Genomic DNA, 23,049 nt, shown 5'->3' on the forward strand with positions numbered 1-23,049 from the left:
ACCAACTTCAAATTCAATAATCCCTTGGATTGCTTACTCACATTTACCAAGTGCTTTGCATATCACACAATCATTTGCTCATATATATCCATTTACCACAAGGATAATAACTGTTCTTTATACCATATCCTCAAAATAATTCTTTGAGTCAGCCTTGAGGCTTTTCTAATTAATTACAATAGGGCCTCATTAATTATAATAGGACCACATTAAGATATTACAATCCATCACATCATTTTGCAGTTACAAAACATTGTTGGCTCCTAGTAAATACAACTTCTCATACTTATAACCTCAAACCTTCTGCATTCACTGACATCATTATCAAGTTGTCTATTTATAATATCTAACTTCACTCATCATGATTGTATCATTGTTAAGAGATACAATCCAATCATTTGTAACTACTTCTTAGGCACTATGTCTACACATTGTCCTTCGTAATTCTTGAATAACTCTTGCATTACTTTGACTCTCTGTACATGCACTTTTCCACTTCATCAAGATATGATGTAGAACCTATCCTTAACTACACTTGACCTCATCATCAATACACAATTTGTATGACCTTGTTCTATATATTCTACTCTACTAGTCTTTACGAAAATAATAATATGTTGTCATCAATGAAAAATATAGTCATGAATGCAACATGTCAATCATGCTAACAATCTCTAAATCTATTCTAGCAATTCTTAGGATACTCCCCCATATGAATACCATCAGAATTCATGCTAACAAACACACCATGAGACATAACATAATAAGAAACCACAACACACCACATAGGAGGGAATAGAGCATATGAGGAATGCCAAGAATGAATAAGAACACATATTAAGTTAGTTTGAGTCCAAATTGCATAACATAGTTTTGTTTTCATCTACTAATATAATACTAATATAAATCAAGCCTCTTTGTATTGAGATTGATAAAGGAGGACTATCATGTTTATCTATCAAAGGGGAAAAAGCCACAAGGAGGATCATGAAACATAATGAAATTTTGAACTTTACTTTAAATTATCAAATATTTGTCACTCTTTGATTTCATCTTGTCCAAAAATGACAAACTACTTAAAAAATCCCCTCCATGGGGATGCCAATCTCCTTTTTTGTGGGAAAAATTCTTCAAATATATAAATTTCATATAGTCAATCCTTAAAATATCATATGTAGTACAACCATGTCCTACTATGAAGTCATTGACACACATCTTATGTGACCCTTCATATTGAATTTTTTGAGTGTGATCTCTAAATTTAGAAGATAAAGTAATTAAGGAAAGGAGCTTCCTTTCAATATAAATGTTGACACAATATCTAGCAAAGGTGAATTACTTCCTAAATGTAGTCACCACATTAAGATCCCATAAAGAGTAGGCTATAGATGTTCACACTTCCTCATCTCAATACTTCAATGGTACGTGAATGAGTCTATTTCATACATGGACATTTTCAAATCAATTTATTAAGATCCAAACCTAGCTCCCACTTCTCTAGGAAGAGGTATAATTTGTCAAAAATGCATGATCCACCTTTCCCATTTGACAAGAGAATAATATCTAGTGGGTCTCTTATTTTTTGGTTCCTCTTAATCTTTCTTCCAAGGCTACCTAGCCCCATAAAACCTCCCATGAAAGCATTCACAATGCTGAAATGAGTCTCTCAATTTAATAGAATCAATAGATTTTAAGTTATTCACTTTGTTTGAAAACCATGATAGTAGAAAACATAAGAGGGGAAGTGTACTAGTGCTTATTATTGCTAAATTCACATATCTACTAATCCTAAATGATAATTTAGATTTTGATATAAAAAATTATTTCCTTTATATGTGAATTAACTACTAATTTTACTATTGTTCTATCTTCTAGGTAGTAATGATGCATTTTGTGGGATTTGTTATGTACACAAATAAAAAAGTGGTCATTTTAATTAGTCACCAATATCCACTCAACAATATCTTGGTAACTGTCCACCACACCTACCTCAAAAATTGCCAATACTTTTTTGCAAATGTCTGAGTAGTTGTTCCAATATTGTCAAATTCTTATGTATAAATTCCCTACTAATCATTTAAGAATAGCCAATATTGGGGGTGCAAGTGAGACACTATTGGTGTACAATATTTTTAAAATATATGTTTAGCTATCATTTTATATTTTTCTTTAAAATTAGTAACTAGGGAGTGGGGGTGGGCTTTCAAATTCTAAATTTTTTGGGGAGGAAGATGTTAAAGAGGAGGATGATTTTGGTGGCTTTGATAAGGTTCCTATGCAATGGGTGCTTTTTTCTACCCTTTCTTTTCTACACATGGTGATCTTTATTGGGGTTTATGAATATGAGGTCATTTTGGCCTCTATGGAGTCCTACAAGTGGCTCATTGATCTTCTAGCCTATTTGGGAAACTTTCTTTCTTGCATTTAGATGCTTGATCTCTTGTCTTGGTGGATTCCTCTAGGCACATGTCATTTATTATAGGTTCCCTTTCTCTTCGGTTGTGTACTCATTTTGTGGAAGGACTCGTTGTGACCCATATGGAGATATCTTGCCATGCTTGGGAATTTGTATTCAGAGGGGTTTGCTCCCATAACTTTTTTTGTTGTCAATGATATTGTGAGTGCTTCTTTTTCTTTGTAGGTATCTGGGTCTTTCAATGGTTCGAGATCCTACAAAGTGGCATTTTTTACTGCTCACATTAAACTTCCATAATACTACTTAATGTGTTTGTGGCAAGGGACTTATAGGGATCCATTATGGGGCTTTATATTTGGCCTTTGATGGCCCTTTTGGGTGAGACTTGACTATGTGTCTTTTCTTTTCCATTGAAGTCTCCTTGCAATGGTTACTCCTTGCATTATTCTTGAGTTGAATTGTTTTGGATGGAAATGCCATTGATAGTTTCTAGATTCCACTTTTTAGACTAGTGATGTGTTCTCTTTTCCTTTGTCTATGACATTGGTTGGTTCTAGAACTATTTTGTATAGGTGCTCCCTAACCATGTTGGTGGTGTATTACTTTTGTCTTGTTGATATTATTGTCCTCCCCTTTGGTTGCAACTTTTTTGGAGTGATTTTTCAATGTGGAGTGCATTTTTTCTCTGTGCATCTAGCCTCTATTATTATTTTCACTCTCGTGCATGGTGATTGTAGCTTGGTTTGGCACTTGACAATGGGTGTTACGCTTAGGGATTGTGTTGGGGTTTCAACCAATATTTTTGACCATGAATTATTTTAGCCTAGGATATTGTTTCCTGAACTAGATGTCAGTAGTGAATGATGGGGAGATGCTCAATTGTCAAAGTGCTATTCTTGGAGAAAGTGTCAGGGTCTTTGGTTTTGGATCCCCAATGTTAGTTGTTTGAGGTATCATAATTGGCACCCCACTTATGGTGAATAATTGACACCATATTTTATGGAGGGACATTTTGTTCAATTCTTCAGATGGTTTTTATTTAGTTTGGGGTTAGAAAAGATGGAAGCCAAAAAAGGGACTTTTCCATTTTGTATTGACATGAATCATTTTTGTTTTGACTCCTTGATTTGATGATAGTGGATGCACTCAGGTGTTTATATGGCTATAATGGGAGGGGTGTGGAGAGTACAAGATTCTTTGCACTATCTCTATATGAGTTCTAGTATTGAAGAAGCATGGTGTAAGATGAAAAATGGTGTCCTTTCTTTTTCATTTTTTGATGAATGTGATGGAGGCTCCTTTTTTCTATTCCATCTTTTAGGTTTGGATGCAAATCTTTTGGGTTGATTCTATTGGAACAAGAAGTGTAGTTGGTTATGCTCTAGTTTGGGATGGATTATGGTGTCTCCTCAATCCCTTGGAGATTTGGTAGTGTGGTGGATATTATCTAGGTTGTTCTAATGTGATGTTAGAAGGTAAATATTCTTCTTTCTAGAGAGTAGGTGTGGTTGATAGACTAGTGTTTCCTATGGTACCATTTTCTTTCTTTCATGTTTGGTCGTATGTCCCTTATGTTAAACTAAGATAGTAGTTTTATTTTTTCTAGTGGCCGAATGACTACTGAAATTTTTAAAGGGTTCATTTTGGATTGGTGTTTCTAGTTAGATTTGAGGCTATTCTAAACCTTGTGGCTGGGATTAGTGCTCTGATGTCCAAGAAGTGGGTCTCATGTATTATCCTCTTCCTTTTGGTGAACCTCCTTGTTGTTCCTATTGAGGTCGACCTCTTTTCTATTGAGGAGGAAAGAGGTTTTGCAGGTAGAAGGTGGATCTCTTTTGATTTTTCTTCTTTCATCATTGAAAAACCTTGCTCTCCTCAATGCTACTCATGGTTCAAGAGTGAGAAATATGGATTTCTTTTCTAGTCTTGTTTACTAACTTTAAGATGGCTCTATTGGCATCTTGTTATCTTATGTGCCCCTTTGTGGGTGGTTGGTAGTGTGTTGTCTTTGGTTTCTTTTGGTACTTGCATCATAAGTGGCCAATTATGGCCTTGCATTATTCTTCTAATAGTATAATACTCTTGTTATTGTGTTGAATCCCCTATTTTAGTTGCTTACTTAATAAAAGCTAGAGAATTTGATGTACATGGAGTATATTCCTATTATAATATAGGTGGCGACTAATGTTTTTCTTCTGCTACTGAAAGAAATAATTTGTCTTTATTATATCCAATTTCATATCTATTTTGTTGAAACCATTATAGCTAATTTATGATATGATATATCATTAAGCTGATAGGCTTATTATTGTGAGGCTTGCCACTAGAATTTTATGACACTCTAGTGATATTAGATGCCTAAAAAAGCAGAAATGATGCTCATTAAATAGATATGGCACATATTCCCTTCTAAAAAATATTTTCTTTGTTAAGCATGTTGAGCAAATAAATTATTACTAAATAAATTCCACAAAAGCATTAGTGGGAGCACTTTAATGGGAAGCTTTGAATATACTTCATTTTCATACCCAATTTAGTTCAATAAAATTCCAATCGATTAGATTTAATGAGTCAGAAGGCATTTCAAATGTTCTTAGTGCTTCATCACTTTAGTAGGCTTTGCATTGAAAGGTGAAACATGGTGTTCATATGTTCAAAACTCAGAGTCAAAATTTAAATATGTTTTAATATTACGAAGGAGAATGATAAGTAATAACATAATGTGGATGTTTATTTTAAGGTTCTTATAGTTCCAAATTGGCTAGAAAATGTCCTTTGCTTCGCATATGACTGGTTGCAATGATTTTGAAACATAGGCAATCATTGGGCATCATAGTTTAAGGATTTCTAGGACATCAAATTGGAGGAATTAGGTTTCCTAGTGGATAACCGATATCTCAAAAACATGATTTTAGTCTTACTTTCAAGGAATTGATCTTCCCTACATTATATTGTGTTTGATTTTTGATTTTTTAATTATTTAATGAGTTATGACATCGTAGTTTAAAGATAATGCTTATTATATTTCTTGAATAATGGGCAATTTACAAGATTTTATCTATTAATGAATTTAAAGATACATTTAACATTTATTACATCATTTTGTATTTATAATATTAAAAAAATAAAAATTTAAAAAGAAAAATCATATATATATTAATTTATTCTAATTTAAGTAATTTTTTATTTATAAATTTAACAATAAATGGTTTGACTTTTGTGTTTGAAAAATCTATTATTAATAAAATGTAATCTTAATTTTTTTTTAAAAGATCTTTAAAATACACATTTTTATATATATTAACAATCGATTGATCAAAAAAGAGTTACAAAGCGAGGAATGGGGAGGCACAGCCTCAACCCACCAAAGTAGCACAACTAATCAAAAGATTACAACACAGTAAAGATTATCAAAGCATATAACAACTTTCGTGAGTATAGACATAAAAAAGGGATCCACATATTCTTATAGCAGAATGTCATCATAAACTTCAACCAAGGAAGTCCACCCTTGAGTACCCTCCATCCAAACCACTTTCTTTTTTTCTAGAATATGAATGACCATCTCAAGCTTATCAAAATAAAGACCTAGCATATCGTTGATCTCATTAATCAAATTTTTAAGTGCAACATCAAAGGTTGATTGATTCTCTACAATACTACCCCATTTGAAGCCATCTTTCATTTCGCAAATGAACATAGTGGTGTGACCATCTTGGAGGAATCTAAGTAGCTTTTCCTTTTCTAGCCTCATAACACAACAAACCTGTGAAATAATTTTAAAATGTATGAGTTTTCTAAGAAAACCAGTAAGAATTCTCCCATTACCTTGAAATTTATCCTCATTTTAAAACTTCCATATAAACCAAAGGATATAAGAAGAAAGGATTTTCCAAAACAAGTTAGCATATTTTTTGAGACCATGTATGACTCTAGTAGTAATATCAAGAGTACAAGCATGCTCAGTAATAGATATTCCAAATATCTATCACACTTCCCTGGCAAAAGAATAGTCAAAGAAGATGTGTCTCATAGTCTTGGGTATCCTATAGACAAGGAAGGTGTTAGAGTCAACAAGATGACTTCTAATAGGAAATCTATCAATCATGAGCTACCATTTGAAATATTTAATTTTAGGGGGGATGGGGGATTTCTACAAATTTTCAAAGGTTTTTTGCTAGTCAAGGGGACTAATACCAACATACCAGATGGATTTGATGTGATCAAAGATCAAAGATTCATGGTTGAGAAGTCTATAAATGTCCTTAGCTTTAACTTTAGGGAGCAGGGATCCATCATTCCAGCAAAAAGAAAGGTATCTATGGGAGTCCACATTAGTATTGTGGGGAAGATAGAGGAGGGAACAAGAATTCTTAATCATATTTAGGTTCTTTTGTGAGAATCAGGAAGGTTGAAGTCATTACTAAGAGTTTTCCAACTAAAAAGGTTGTCATTCTCTAGAATTTCCATAATACATTTAATCCCTTTATTATGCTAGTTCTAGTATAATATCCTTGGGTTAAGGAAAGAGGCTTGTCATTTTGGAAGAGATTCCATCATATTGAACATTCCCTATGCAAGGTATTATTATAATCCAAATTGGAGTTGTCAATAAACCCATGAATATGCTCCCAAGCTTTCCATATAGACTTAAAGACCCAAATACCTTAGACAGAGACATGGAAGGAACCAACCACAATATCACAAATAGGGAGCACCTTCCAAGATTTTGCATTTTCAAGAACACCATTTTGAATATTTTTCCTTATTAACACCTTCCAGGGCTCTTTCCCTTTGAGGGCTTGGAAGATCCATTTGGTAGAAAGGGACAACCCTTGTATCCAAAGATCCTTTAAACCCAACCCTCCAAGATTTTTATCAATTTGGCACTAGCTCCATTTGACTGTGCATGCCTTTCTTTTACCCTTCCCATCAAACTAGAAGAAGTGTCTGATAGATTTCTAGACTTCAAACACTTGGTGGCTACTAAGCATCCAAGTAGAGGAATAATATATGATATAGAAGGAGAGGATCTTTTGGTAGACTTTGACCCTTCTAGCAAGGGAAAGTGCCCTATTGTTCCATTTATTTAGTTTCTTTTCAATTCTTTCTTTAACCCATATCGACATATCCTTAAGGGATGAAGAGATAGAGAATGGTATGCCAAGATAGCTAACAATTTTATTAGGCCCTCCCTAGGAGAAATCAAAGTGGTGAAGTGAGTCTAGGGGTTCCTCTTTCCACCTAAGAAGAATGGATTTGGAGCTAGGCATACAGGCACATGAGGCTTTTCCAAAGATATGAACATCTTTTGAGTAAGGCAAAGAATATTGTCTCTAGAAAGCTCAAGGAAGAGCGAGGTATCATCAACAAACTAAATATTAAGTAATCTAGAGTCACCAAGTAACTTAATTTCATGAACATTAGGAGACAAGGCATCATCTCTAAGGAGGTAAGATAGAGCATTTGAGGCAATAAAAAAGAGAGCAGGTACTAGAGGGTACCCCTGTCAAATAGATCTAGAAAGAGAGCTAGCATAAGAAAGATTCCCATTCACCTCAATCAAGGAAATAACATCTTTAAAGAGGACTTGGACATATATAAAATTTTTTTTGGGGAAGCCAAATGCATTAAGCATCATGAGAATGAAATCCCATTCCACTCTATCATAGGCTTTCTCAAAATCAACAAGAAACATGACAAATTCTTGACTAGAGGACTTGGCCTATTCTATAGTCTCCCAGCTAGTAATAAGGTTCTCTTATTGAGATAATGGGTGTTGCACACATTTCATAATATTGTTATCTTTTATTATTTTATTTTATTATGTAATATTGCACATAGGAGCACCTAGATGGATGCGCAACATGTAAAGATTCCCATGGGATATACTTGATGAATTGTATTGTAACATTGTGATAATATTTCATGTAGTTATTTAATATTGGAGAAAAGAATTAAATTTCCAATATTAAATGTGGGGTCAATGGGTTAGGTAGCACATGGTTTATGTAATACCACTTGGTGGTTTTGTGAGACTTGCTACTATATAAGTAGCCACAAGGGTAGTTGTAGAGAAAAAAGAGAGAGGAGAAGTTAGAAGGGAAAAAGACAAGAGTCAAGTGGGACAAAGCTTGACAGGTTAACCAGGGGAGCATTTGTGAAGGTTGGAAGCATGGCATCAGATGTGTCTATTCATGCTTGTATTGAAATGGTGTTTTTGCTGAATAATACATGGTGATGGAAGCTTTTGGAGGTTGGGTTTTTCCCTTGATGAGGGTTTCCCAGGGTATATCTTGTGTCACAATTTTTGTGGGTATGTTATTTATTCTCTTGCATGTGGATTTTAATATTGTATTCATTTTAGATCTATTATGGGTTATGTGGAAACAATTATATTCTTTCTTTCAAGTTTCCTTACATTAATGTTATAATTCTGTCAGATAAATTATATTATATATATGAGATATATAATATATGACAAATATTATATATGGACTAATTAACTTATATTACGAGTGATATACATATATATATCTTATTATATAATCATTATAATATATTGAGGGTATATTGATTGTGTTATAACTATAACTACTGTAAGTTAATATATTAAAGAGACATGTCCCTTCAAGAGGCATGCATCTTTATATCATATATATATTCATTCATTTAGTAACTTGGAAAACACATAAAATATCCACAAGTGCTATTACAAGTTATAGATCCTACTTTACTAACATGGTATCAGAGCAGGTTCCCTACCTGCCTATGAGGCTTGAAGATTAATGAAAATAAAGAGTTAGCATAGGTGAACAAAATGTATTTGCAGATGATGCCATCCATCCCTTAATCCCCTATTTGAGATGAAGTTTATGGAGAAATTGGAAATTTCTTTATGTAGGGGTGTGGCACTGTATTTTTTGTCTAAGAGAGAAGAAAATAATTTTTTTTGGATCATGCAAAAACAATCAAATATTGATGACTTTGTGGAAATTTATCAATAGCTTAGATATGTTTTGGTTGATGGTTTACGTTGAAACATTTATTTACTTGTGCCTTACATGGACTTCATAGCTTGAGTTGAAGTGTCGAGCCAAATTGTTGTAAATGATGTCTATGGGTTTCTTTTGTTGTGGATGTCAAAATAGAAGCATAGATTGCTTAGAAGAATGATGATCTGATCATATACAAGTCTTTGTGGTGATAATATCATCTCAGCATAGAGAGGTAGTGAGGAAGAGAACCTTCAATCTCGTTATAGTCCTCGAAACTTTCATTGTTGAAATTGAGGTAATCAATACAAATTTTTAGATTATATCGCAAAGCCAGATATAGAGAGGCAAGACAAAATACAACAAAAGTACATAGAGCCCCACAATGACACTAATAAACAGTGGGGTGAAGATTATTCTAGAAAATGCTCTTTTGCCACTATAATTACAAGTGCATCCACATCGGCTTACATCATCACTACTCTGTGATGAAATGGGAATGATGTTATACACTAGAATAAAGCACGAGAATGATCTTGAAATGAGTCTCAAACCTTTTTCCGATCATTGTCACAATTATTATCTTCTTGACATTCAGAACAAATGAAATTATTAGAATGAATGAGAATTCTATATTTACAACAAAGGAAGCTTAACGTAACAAGTCATAAGGATACATCATAGCAAAGGCATTATAATAAATATAAATTTTCAACTTAAGTAATGAACATGTGGATAATAATAATAATGATATGTTATCATTGTATTTCATGGAAGTGAAGAATATAAAAGTGCAGGTGGATATAGCTTTCCTTAGCTTGCAGCAACAAGGATGAGCCTATGGAATGAACCTGCATGGTGATGAGGAATCAAGGAAATGACAATTGAAATGGTGCCCACAACCTTGATAATCCTAAATAAAATTTAATTTTTGGAATCTCTGGCGACAGGAGCTTGTAGCAAAGAATGTGCCTACGTAGGTTTTGAGTTACTTGTAATTTATAATTTTCAAAAAAAAGAAGAAGAAGCATTTCCTTGAAGGGATATTCCACGTAGATATCTTGTAAATGGGAAGAATGTATCATGATTAGTATGGATATATTTACTATGATTGCAATGTGCACCCCATGCAAACACATGCTACCTGACCCATCTTCAAGAGGCAAAAAGGGTAAAGTTAAAAGGATGTTATGGAAAGAAATATCCTTGGGAGTGTGGTAGAGAGTTGGGGAAGTTACCAACTTATTTTAGGAGCCTAATGCCCTTGCAACATCGCAATTTAGTGAAATGTGAGCAACTGGTGCTTATTTCAAAGGATTTCCAACATTTCACAAAGATGGAGTATTTGAAACTTTCTCATTGTGAGCGAGTGGAAGAGAATGAAATGGGCCACATCAGGAGAACTACAAATGTGTCATCCAAATCAGTCCATGACAAGCATCAAGCCATATAAGAGGGGTAAGTGATAATTAAAGAAAAGTAATAAATATAGGTGGCATCCCATATAATAAGGCAAAGGAGAATATTGAAGGCATACCAAACCATCCTTGAACCAAAATCACAAAATGTGATTACCACGTGGCTTGGATTGGTACGATGAAATCAAGGAAAAGTGACTATTCATATTACCTCAACTATAGACTGCTATAGAAATATGGACTAAGCCACATGGATGACAACTGCGCAAGGAATAGTGCTATGTAATTGGTGGGCCCAAAGCTAACGATTTAAAACAAAGATGAGAAAGGGTCCGAATATGTTGCATTCATAATAAGTAATAAAAGCATCCGAGGTGAAGTGATATTGTACCCCACCACATGACTTAATTATATCAAGATCTGAATAAGTAGGAGTTGATGTATTTGGTGGAACAACATTGATGTCTAGATGGTGTGCATATTGATAATGATTTTGTTTCTAGGAAATGGAGAAAGAAATGATTGTAAACAAGCATTATTTGATACATGGGCATGGGACACATTGTGAAAGCCATACCAATATGGTTTGAGTTACAAGCAGATAGGTTGTGTGTCCATATTATATGTTAAATAATATAAGAGTGGGAATCCAACATTGTAAGGGGGAATGATAACCAATGTTCTATTCCCATTTGAACCATCCTTATATGGGAGCAGAAAAGATGAACTCAAATTGTTTGACAAATTATTACATGGACGCATTTCCTAATTTGATGCATATGAACCTTCATTGGAGAAACTTGTATTATTATTTCAGATAAGAATTTATTATCCTCGATTATTTCATGTATCTACTCATTGTAGTCTCTCTCTTATTTTGTATTTCTATAATTACAATAAAGAGCTATTTGCTTTGATCTTTTCCTTTGTGTCTGAGGATGTTCTTGCAGGAAAAGAAGATTGGTACATTAGGCATGCTACCAAATATGGTGCAGACTCAATAGTAGCTTCAAAGAAGCTATGATTTAGGATTCACAAATCATTTGATAATTAGGTTGGATAATGTGAGTTTCTTGAAGCAAATATCCTTGATGATTGAAATTATGATAGCGAGTCTAACAGTTCATTAGAGGTAACCTTGGAGAAAGAGAGGGAGCAAAAAATAAAAATGCTTCAATCAAACTTTTGATGATATTGGTTCAAAAGGAGTAGACCTTGTTGATGGAGTCAACACTAGTCAGAAACTATAATAGCTAAAGGACTATGATTCATGGGATAAAGTCTCGTGTATGTAGGCTAGAAGGCTTTATTTTATCAGGATACCCATTGAACTAGGGAAGCATGACATGACTTGCTACCAAGAGGTTAGAAGGATAATAATAGATTCAGAGGAAGTTTGACACTTCATCGAAGAGAAACTTGTGCTAAGAGGTCAAAAAATTTGATATCAAACTAAGAGGGAGAAACCTTATTCTCTAATATGTTTTATGGTGAATGTTGTGACATCACCGCATGACAGTATTCATGGAGACTTCATGCAAAATTTTGATGTCATACATGTATGAGCCCATCCCTTGTGTACTATTGGAAATATAGATGAAGTAACTAAGAGGGGAGGGGTGAATCAGTTACTACAAAAACAAGTCCAAAAATCCCTTAGATGTCTAGAATACTTATTTACTGTTGATACTCGGTAAATAGTGTAGAAATAATTTAACTCAATAAGTTAACTAGTTACTGTTCATCTAGCATTCAAAGTTATTAATATGCATGCAAAGATTAATTAAATGAACACAAGAGACACTAGATTTAACATGCAAACCCAATATGGGAAAAACCACCAAGTAACTAGTCACCAATTTTCACTCTTCTAAAGTGAGCCCTGTTAGGAGCCAACCTTGTTAAAGGTTACAATACACATTGTTAGGTGTGACCTTGTTAGAGGATTTAATCACCCTGTTAGGAGTGGCCTGGTTAGAGGTCTTTAGAAAAATTCAACTGAACTGTCACCTTGTTAGAGGATTTACAAAATGGTTGTTAAACCAACTCTATAAAGAGATTCTAAATTCATTGTTACAATGATAAGAAAGCAACAATGAAATGACCTAAATGATATGCAACTTATCTTTTTCTAATTATAGATCCATGTTTTGCTTTTCTGAATCCTTCCTGATCAAATACAACTTTGTAGCACCTCCAGGATATCTAATCCTTCATCAGAATTCGCTCTTCCATTCACTTTTTTACACTCACACACACTATTCCACAACTTGAATATTTATATATATACCTTTCAGATTTATCAAATCGGCTCAAATATAAGTTACAATAACTAAAAACATTAGTCGGCTACATTAATTCCATGAAACAATCAAAATAATAAAATCCTTCTCTGGCTGACTTAGCTCGGTAATCTAGTGTTAACCAAGTTAAGCTCGGTAAACACTACTTCAGAATGTTTTCTAGTGTTAGCCAAGTGAAGCTCGATAAGCACTGCAAAATCTTACAAAAGTCCTTTAGAGACTGAGTGAACTTGGTGAGCACTGACTTTCCTTTGTTGTCCTAGTGAACTCGGTGGAAGTTAACTTCTTGCCATATTTCCTTCGATGATCGAGTGAGCTCGGTAGACACTAGCTTTCCTTTGCTAACCGAGTGGACTCGGTAGAAGCTTACTTTTCTTTGCTGACCGAGTGAGCTTGGTAGAAGCTAACTTTCCTTTGCTAGCCTTGTGAGCTTGGTAGAAGCTAACTGATGACTGATATGACATTTGTGTAACATCAAAAACAACATTCAATTAACAATTGTATCCAAAAATCTCCCTCTTTGGAATTGATGGCAACACAACCTATCATAGCAGAATGAAATTTGAAAACAAGTCTAGCAAGTCTTTTCTTTAGCAAAATCCCTCTGTGAAGGAATTACTTAGCAAACCCTTCTTTCAAACAAATTTCAGAAAGATATGACGGTAAAACTCTCCCTCTTTGACAACACATGCCAAAGACAACATAACTCAAATGAATTCTAATGTACCTTTAGCACTAATTCATATGCAATGTTTTCTATCAATGTTGCATCAACTAATAGATCTTCAACTTGGTATGCATTGATGCATCACTAAAACTTCGTTTTAGTGAACTTCAGATAGGGGAGTGACCCCTAACTTACCTCTTAGATACAAGAATGCATATTGAGGTAATGGCTTTGTGAATATGTCAGCAATTTGGTCCTTTGTATGGACATATTCCAATTCGATCTCCTTATCTTGCACCAATTCTCTAACAAAATGATATTTTATTGCAATGTGCTTGGTTTTGGAATGCATTACAAGATTGTTAGATATGTTGATTGCACTTGTGTTATCATAGAACATAACAACTGGTTCTTTGATTTCCACCTTCATGCCTTCCAACAATTATTTAAACCAAACAATATTAGAACAGTTTACTGCTGCAGCAACATACTCTGCCTCTACTGTAGATTGGGATGTACAATTCTACTTTTTGCTTGTCCATGAAACCAACCTCTTTCCTAGAAAGAATGCTCCTCCACTTGTAATTTTTCTGTCATCAAGGTTTCCTACCCAATCAGCATCAGTAAACACTTTTAAATCCATATTACCTCCAAATTTGTACCATAAACCATAATCTTCAGTTCCTTTCAAATATCTCATTATTCTTTTGATTGCCATCATGTGATTTTCTCTTGGTTTTGCTAAACATTTACCTACAATCCCAACTGCAAGGGCAATATCTGGCCTAGTATGAACTACATACTGCAACTTTCAAATCATAGATATATACAAGGTTTGATCTACTTCTTTTGATTCATCTTCCTTGTTAAGTTTTAATCCAGTACACATAGGAGTTCCAACTGGTTTACAATCTTCCATACCAAACTTTTTCAATATCTCCTTGATGTATTTTTATTGAGTGATGTAGATACCATTTTTATTTTGTTGAATTTGAAGACAAACAAAGAATTTTATCTCACCAAACATAGACATTTCAAATTCCTTGTTCATTTGTTCTGAAAATTCTTTGCAAAGATCATCATTTCCTGCGAAAATAGTATCATCTACAAATATTTCTACCAAGACAATTTTATCATCTGGTCCATCCTTTATATACAAGCTACTAATATCATTAGTTCTTTGAAAACCAATTTGAATAAGATAGTTATGTAATCTTTCATACCATGCTCTAGGGGCTTGTTTTAGAACATATAGTGCCTTGTGTAATTTGCAGACCATGTTTCTTTTATTTGGATCAACAAAACCTTCAGGTTGTTCAATGTAAACCTCTTCATCTAGTGTACCATTGAGGAATGCTGACTTGACATCCATCTGATAAACTTTGAATCCTTTGTGAGTAGCATATGCAAGTAAGGTTTTGACTCCTTCGAGTCTTGCAACAGGAGCAAAATTTTCTCCATAGTCTATTCCTTCTTCTTGAGCATATCCTTTGCATACTAATCTAGCTTTGTTTCTTGATACCTTACCATCTTCAGTCAACTTGTTTCTGAATACCCATTTAGTTCCAATCACATTTTTATCTTTAGGCTTGGTACAAGATTCCATGTCTTGTTTTTCTCTATTTTCTCTATTTCTTCATTCATAGCCTCAATCCAACTATCATTTTCTAAAGCATCTTTGATATTTCTAGGTTCAAAATCAGCAAGTAAAAAAGTACCTTTCAACTTATTTCTTGTCATGGTTCCTTCAGATTTGTCTCCAATGATCTGATCTGTTGAATGATGTCTCCTAACATATTTTGCTAAAACATGTTATTTGCCTTTTGAATGAATTTCATTGTTATCCTTTTGCATTTCAACTTTAGGTTCTGGCTGTTTTGGCTTGGTAGATATTGGCTCGGGTCCTTCAGACTCGATAGAAACTTGCTCGGTAGCATCTGAGTGTAACTCATGTTGTTGTAGCTCGGTTTGAACTTCTTGTAACTCAGTTGCTGATGACTCGGGAGTAGAAGATTCCTGATTGATTGGTACTATAGAAGGTTCAATGAAAATAAACATTCTATAATCTTCTGGTTCCCTTTTGCTTTCTTCTTCAGTCCTTTCTGCAAACTCATCAACTTTCACATGTGCACTTTCTATGACTTTGTTAGTAGAAAAGTTCAAACATCTATATGCTTTACTTTTGCAAGAATATCCCAAAAACATTCCTTCATCACTTTTCACATCAAATTTTTCTTTTCTAGATTCTTTCAAAATGTAGCATTTACTTCTAAACACTTTTAGATAACTCACATTAGGTTTATAGCCATACCATAGCTCATAGGGAGTTTTGAATGAGTCCCTTCTTAGCTGTACTCAGTTCAAGGTATGAACTGTAGTGCTGATACCTTCCTTCCAGTATTTGATAGCAATGCCTTTTTCAATCATTAAGGTTCTTGCACAATCCATGATAGATATGTTCCTTCTTTCAGTTATTCCATTTTTCTCAGGAGTTTCAGGAGCTGACAACTATCTTTTGATTCCTCTTTCAATACAAAAGTTATTGAACTCATGTGAAATGAATTCTCCACCTCTGTTTGACCTCAAGCATTTCAATCTTTTCCCTATTTTCTTTTCTACTCTAGCCAAATACCATTTGAATTTCTCAAATGCTTCTTATTTGTTCCTGAGATACATGATAGTCATCATTCTTGAGTAGTCATCAACAAAAAGAATGAATAACTTTTTTCCAGTATAGCTTTCAATTCCAATGGGTCCACATAAATCAATATACACAATTTCTAATATATCTTTAGACTGATAGTTTCTACTTTTAAAGCTAGTCTTTCCCATTTTACCAATCTAAAAATTCTTGCATAGACCGACCTCAAGTTTCTTTATATTAGGAATGCCTCTTACTTTCTTGAATTTGATTATCTTTACCAAATTATCAAAATTGACATGAAACAACCTTTGATGCCATAACCAACTTTCTTCAACTTCAGCAATAAAATATGAACATTACCTTTTGTTTGAGTGCCTGATCCAATTAGTTTTCCTTTGTCATCCAGTAGTCTTGCTTTTCCATGCATGAATTCCACTTTGAGTCCATTATTGAGTAGCTGTGCCACACTTAAAAAATTATGCTTTAGTCCTTTTACCCAATAGGCATTATCACATATAAGTTCTTTGGTTAGAGAGATTCTTTGTCTTCCTTTTATACAACAAGGTTCATTGTTACCAAATCTTACACTGCCACCACCATATTCTTAAAAATATTCAAACTTAGTTTTATCACCAGTCATGTGATGAGAACAACCACTATCTATGATCCATGTATCATTTTTTCTCATATGAGAAATGAGTGTCATTTCCTTGTCATTATCAAACTCATCTTTCACAACAATGTAGACAATTTCATCTTCTTCTTCATCATTAGAATCATTAAAATCTTTAGCCATAAAACATGTTTTCTTACCTTTGTCTCTAAAGGAGTTGAAGTCTTTCTTGCCATTGTACTTGTAATTTTTTTTCTCATCTTTGTTCTATTTGTTTGGGCACTTGGCAGCAATATGACCAATTTCTTCACAACAAAAAAAATTTAGAAGAACTTTACCTTTATATTTTCCTCTGCCTCTAGAATATTTCCTTGCTAGTAGAGCTTCAATTACTTCAAGATCACTGTCTAAACTTTGGTCTGATTCATCTTCACTTTCTAACTGGGTTTCTTTTTTCTTTTTTCTTTTGTCCTTGAGTGAAAGCTTGGCTTCAAATTCAAATTTAAGATTTTTGGAAGCTGAAACTGATGGGGACACAACCCAACAACAGAATGGACACAATAGAAAAGGGAAATTATATTAACTGAGAAGATAAGCTAGTAAAAAAAGTGTAGAGAAAATAAACTTCAAAACATGCCCTATGGGCTTACAATAGCATAAATCTGGAGAATATTTCTCCTTTTAGCACCTCCTCTCAAGCTCCAATCTGAACTGCCTTTTACAATCCCAGAAATCTCCTTAAATAGACCCCAGAGGGTTAAGGACTAGGAGTACATTCTAGAAAGTGCTAGTAGGCATCCACCGACAAAATAGAAGGTTCCAGAAGCTGCGTTAGAAGTCGGTGCAAATCTAGAAGAATGTAGAAATGGTAGCCGAACTTCCGGGAGGCATAACTTTTGAACCGTAGCTCCGATTGATGAACCGTTTACATTTTCAAAAAGCTCTCGAAGCGCTCTATAGCCCTATGGATGAGCTTCACTTGTCCCCTATTTTTTGACCCTTTCCAAGGTCATTTAATGCCCCAAACCTGACTTTGAAGCATTCTTAGGAGGTCTCCAAAACCTAAAAAATTGTAATAACTTTCAAACCTTGGGGCCTATTGACCTGATTCTTTTTCTGGAATGCTCTAAATCATGATTACATTCATCTGGCCAATTCACACCTTCTAGTTTATCGAAATGATGGCCCAAATACATGCTCCTATTTTTTTGGGATTTTCAAACGCACTGATAGTTGAACTATGAGAGTTGGAACATTTACTTGAGCCAAATGGGTATCCAAAAATGTAAAGACATGAAACAAAAATTAAATGTCTAAGTACATTTTTTTTTGGGTGACACAGGATTGCCCTTATACCTCTGGATGCTCCTGCATCAGACACCCAGGGTAGATTGAAAAGTGACCCTATCACTTTATGGATGGTAGAGGAAATCCCAAATGGGAAACCTCAGCTGCTGAAATCCAAGTTGAGTCCTCGATCGACCGTCCTTTCCATTTGACCAAATACTCTTCATACTGCCTATTTCTGGTACTCCTACCCACACGATGATCTAGAATGTCTTCTATCTCCTCCTTCTTAGAAGCAGGAATTGGACATGGCTCTAAAACCAGCTCCTCATCTGCACCATCATCATGACACTCTGCTAAATCTGCAATGTTGAAAATGGGAGAAATGTGAATACCATCTGGCAACTCCACCTCATATGCATTTCCTGAGTTATGTTTCTTCAAAACTTTGCAGGGGCCAAATTTCTTCATTTTCAGCTTGTTGTAAGTACCAACCGGAAATCTTTCTTTTCCTAAGTGCACCATGACTAGATCCCCTACTTGGAATTCCTTATGTCTTCTCCTTTGATCAGCCCTAGCTTTATACTCTTGATTCATCTTGATAATGTGTGCTTGAACCTCCTCATGTAGACGCTTGATGTGTTCAGTAAATTTCTCCGCTTCAGCACTTGTCCTCTCCCCTTGTTCTATCTTCCTCAATTCTAGTGCAATCCTTGGGCTATTCCCATATACAATTTGAAATGGTGATTTTCCAGTACTCCTATTTACAGAGTTATTATAAGAAAACTTTGCCTATGGTAGAATCAAATCCCATCCCTTGGGCTTATCTCCAACTAAACATCTCAGCAAATTTCCCAGACTTCTATTTACCACTTCTGTTTGGCCATCAGTCTGTCGGTGATGCGTGGAACTGAATTTCAAGTCTATTCTCAACTTCTTCCACAATGTCTTTCAGAAATACCCCACAAATTTAGTATCTCGGTCAGAAACTATACTCCTTGGAAGACCATGTAGTCTTACCACCTCTTTGAAAAACAAGTCTGCAATATGGACAGCATCATGAGTTTTGTGGCATGGAATGAAATGTGCCATTTTGGAGAACCTATCAACCACCACGAGTATTGAGTCATTACCCCTTTGTGTCCTTGGCAATCCAAGAACAAAATCCTTAGTTATGTCCTTCCATGGCCTTGATGGAAAAGGCAATGGCTGATATAGGCCAGTATTTTGACTAAACCCCTTGGCAACTTGACAAACCTGGCAACTCTGTACAAACTTCTTCACATCCTGTGAAATTTGAGGCCAAAAATAATGTTCTCTAAGAATGGGAATGGTCTTATCCTGACCAAAATTTCCTGCCATCCCTCCACTGTGTTTCTCCTTAATCAAATTTTCCCTCATGGAACTCCTTGGAATGCACAATTGACTACCTTTGAACAACATGCCATCCTGAATCAAATAGTCTAACCACTTGGTTCTATCTATAGCAACAGGTTCTTTACAAGCTTTCCATGCTTCAGCAAAATCAGGATCCTCGGGGTACAAATTCTTGAGTTCATCAAACCCAACTACTTCAACCTGCATTGTTGTAAGCAACAGCTGTCTCCTACTTAATGCATCTGCAACCCTATTAGATTTTCCACTTCTATGCTTCAACATAAATGTATAACTCTGCAAGAATTCTACCCACTTCATATGCCTCTGATTCAATTTACCTTGGCTATTTAGGTACTGTAATGCCTGATGATCAGTATACAAAACAAATTCCTTTGGCAATAAATAATGCCTCCATTTCTTTAAGGCCTGAACTATTGCATAGAACTCTTGATCATAAACAGAATACTTCTTCTTTGCATCATTCAATTTTTCACTAAAATATGCAATAGGCTTACCTTCTTGGCTTAATACAACCCCAATAGCGCTACCACTAGCATCACAATCCACCTGGAATACTTTTCTAAAATTTGGAAGTGCTAGCACAGGCTGTTCAGTCACCTTCTTCTTCAGCAATTCAAAACTTCTCGCAGCTGCTGCAGTGCATTTGAACTCTTTTCTATCCCCTCTTATTGTACCAGTTAGGGGTGCACATATGCCATTGAAATTCTTAATAAACTTCCTGTAAAAACTAACCAGACCATGAAATGATCTTACCTCAGTAGCAGACCTTGGAGTAGGCGATTCCAAGATGGCTTTTACCTTCTCTGGATCCATTTTGAGACCTTCAGGTGATATAACAAATCCCAAATAGACTAACTCCCTTTTTGCAAAGACACACTTCTTTAGATTAATTAACAGTTTCTCTTCCCTTAGCCTTTCAAGGACACTACGAATATGCAGTAAATGTTCTTCCAAAGTCTTGCTGAAAATTAAAATATCATCCAAATAGACAATAACAATTTTTCCCAAGAACTTCTTAAGTACCTCATTCATGAGCTGCATGAAGGTGCTTGGGGCGTTCGTCAATCCAAAGGGCCTGACGAACCACTCATAAAGACCCTCCTTGGTCTTGAAGGTTGTTTTCCACTCATCTCCTTCTCGAATCCGTATCCGATGATAGCCACTCTTCAGATCTATCTTTGTGAAGTACTGAGCTCCACTCAAGTAGTCCATAAGATCATCCATCCTTGGTAAAAGAAATCGGTACTTGATGGTTATCCTATTTATAGCTCGAGAATCTGTACACATCCTCCACTCTCCATCCTTCTTTGGTGCAAGTACTACAGGTACTACACATGGACTCAGGCTCTCTCGAATCAAGCCCTTCCTCAATAGCTCTTGAACCTGTCTATTTAGCTCCTCTGTTTCAGTAGGAGTCATCCTGTGAGCAGCCTTGTTAGGAAAACTAGCTCCTAGAATCAGATCTATCTGATGACTGATTTTCCTTACTGGTGGCAATCCATCTGGAAAATTATCAGAGATAATATCTCCAAATTCCCTTAGTAAATCTGAAACTTCAAACAATATTTCACTACTACCTTCTTTATCTTTCCTAGGAATCAAAGCATAGAACATATGCTGATGTTTCATGCCATCTAAAAACTTCCTTCCATCAACAAGACAAATCCTAGCACTGCTACATACCTTTTCACCTTCCTTTTTCATGGGCTTCAATTTGTGGCAAACTCCATCCTTTGTCATAGAGTATGTGTTTGCATGTCCATCATGGATTGCATGTCTATCAAACTGCCATGGTCTACCCAACAATAGATGGAAAACATCCATCGAAATAACATCACTGAGAACTTCATCATGGTAACTCCAAATTTTGAATTTTACTAAACATTGTTCACTTACCAGGACCTTATGATCATCTTTTACCCAAGAAATCCGATAGGGTTGGGGATGTTTCTCCCTCTTGAGTTTTAGCTTAGAGACCATCTCTTCTGATACCAGGTTATCAGTGCTACCACCATCAATGATCATGTCACAACATTTATCCTCACACTTGCATCTGGTACGAAACAAACTCTTTTGTTGTCCTCGTTCATTCTCACCAGTTAGTAGGACTCTTTCATTTACCAAGGTCTCTCCTCTTTCTGCATCCTCTGAATGTGATGATTGTGCATCCTCATCCACATGAGCAACCCTAGCTTGGCCCTCAGCTCTCCTATCTGTCCTTCCTTGTCATTGAGGGCATTCAAAGGCACGATGACCTTCTTCATTGCAATGGAAAAAGGTACCATGGAAGCCTCCTCTTCCTTGTCCACGTCCTCTACCTCTTCCTCTTTGATTTCCAAAGTCTTGATCACGGGAGTGGTTGAAACCCTCATCCCTCTAGTTCCTGCTAGTACCCTCATCTTCATTTTTCTTTTGAGTTTCATTGCGGCCTCCAGATGGTCTACTGCTTCCCCTTCCTCCTTGACCATGCCCTCTTTGTCTTCCTTCAAACCTTTTACTCAGCTTCTCTTCAACTCGTAGGGCAAACTGGTATGCTTCTTCAACGCTGGTCATTCTTACCAGACTTAATTCCTCCTGGATGCTAGGTCGCAACCCACTGATATAACGAGCAACCTTCTCCTTATTTGCTTCCTCATGCCCCGCTCTAATCAGAAGTCGATAAAACTCCTCTGTATATTCTTGGACTGATCTTCCTGCTTGCTTTAACCCATGCATCTTCTTAAACAGATCAAGCTCGTAGTCCACAAGAATAAACTGCTTCTTCGATTTGTCCACCGTGCAATCCCATCTTGTGATCTTCTCCTTTCCTCTTCTAAGTCTTTCCAGTTGAATCCTTGCCACCAGATTTTGGCATGGCCTTTGCAAACTTAACCCTATTTGGGTCCCTTATATCCTCATACTCAAAGTATTCTTCCAGTTCATTGATCCAATCGATCAACTCATCTGGTTTCAAATTTCCCAAAAATATACCCACTTCAATTGTAGGTCTTTTCCTAAACTTAGTAATGGTCCTAAAAAGCCTTTCCTCTACAGGATTCATAACTTCCCCATCAACTTTCATTACTTCCTCTTCATTTTCATCCTCACTATTGTCATCTGCGGCAACATTTTCTCCTCTACGAAGCTCCTCTTGCAATGCTTGTACCTATCTTTGGAGGGCTCTAACCTCCTCGGGATCAATAGCTCTGGCCCTTTTGCCATGCTCTCTTCGTGGAGGCATCTTCTAACTCAAACCCACAACCAGACAGTCCTGGTGCAAACTGCCTCACAGTTGGCGCTCTGTCTACACACTCAGGAAAACCCGCTCT

The sequence above is a fragment of the Cupressus sempervirens genome, chromosome 7 (assembly GCF_028749045.1).
Source record: "Cupressus sempervirens isolate cs-2001-9-10 chromosome 7, ASM2874904v1, whole genome shotgun sequence".
NCBI classification, from domain to species: domain Eukaryota; kingdom Viridiplantae; phylum Streptophyta; class Pinopsida; order Cupressales; family Cupressaceae; genus Cupressus; species Cupressus sempervirens.